Source organism: Poecilia latipinna, unplaced genomic scaffold, assembly GCF_001443285.1.
Source record: "Poecilia latipinna isolate Pla-1442-1.1 unplaced genomic scaffold, P_latipinna-1.0 Scaffold3690, whole genome shotgun sequence".
Taxonomy (NCBI): domain Eukaryota; kingdom Metazoa; phylum Chordata; class Actinopteri; order Cyprinodontiformes; family Poeciliidae; genus Poecilia; species Poecilia latipinna.
The window spans coordinates 38,638-39,652 of NW_015116306.1; positions in this window are offsets into that span (position 1 = coordinate 38,638).

The following is a 1,015-nucleotide window of genomic DNA, read 5'->3' on the forward strand; positions in this document are numbered from 1 at the left end:
GTGACCAAACTGCTCAAACTACGGTTCGTGCAATTTGGTCTCATGTCATCCAACCGTTTGGCTGCCCAGCACGTTTCCATTCGGATCAGGGACCAAATTTTGAATCGGAACTTATGAAAGAACTGTGTAGCTTGTATGGCGTTTCTAAAAGTCGCACTACCCCATATCACCCAGCAGGTAACGGGAGAGTAGAAAGGATGAATCAAACATTATTAAACATGCTTCGTTCACTTGAGGTTGAAAAGCAGAGTAGGTGGCCAGAGCACTTACCAGAGTTGTTGCATGCTTATAACAATGTTATTCACAGTGCTACTGGTTTCGCTCCATCTTACCTCATGTTTGGTCGTCATCTTAGACTCCCGGTTGATTTGAGTTTGGGTGTATTAGATGCACAACCCCGCAGGGACTTGCAGGGATGGGTTTTAGAACACCATCAGAAGTTGTCTCATGCTTATGAGGTAGCCCGGAATAAGATGAGTAGTGCAGCAAACAATGAAAAACGGTGTTATGATAAGAAAGCCAAAGCCAGTGCGCTTCTCCCTGGGGAACGCGTGTGGGTCCGTGACAGGAACAGACAGGGACAGGGTAAACTACACAGTTGGTGGGACCCAGAGCCATTTGTAGTTGTGGGTGTTGTTGGGGACACAGGTTTGGTCTACCGTGTTAGGCCAGAGAAGGGTGGGAAGGAACGAACGTTGCACAGAAATGCTCTAAAGATCTGTATTGCTCCTTCCACAGAAGTGTTGAGAGAACAACCTCCTGTTGAAACGCATGAACCGCCTTTAATGCTCTATTACCCTGTAATTAACCAAGAACCAGAACAAGTACTGCGCCGCTCTACACGCGCTACGAGAGGACAATGTCCTTCTCGCTATAGAGAGTAAATATCGGCCGGGACTGGCCTTGTTAAAGTGTGGGGGGGGGTGTGGTAATGTGGCCTCGGTTTTTCCGTTTTGGAATTCTATTTATGTTTTCTTTTATATTGTTTTTTTTGCTTGCTTGTCATATTTTGAAA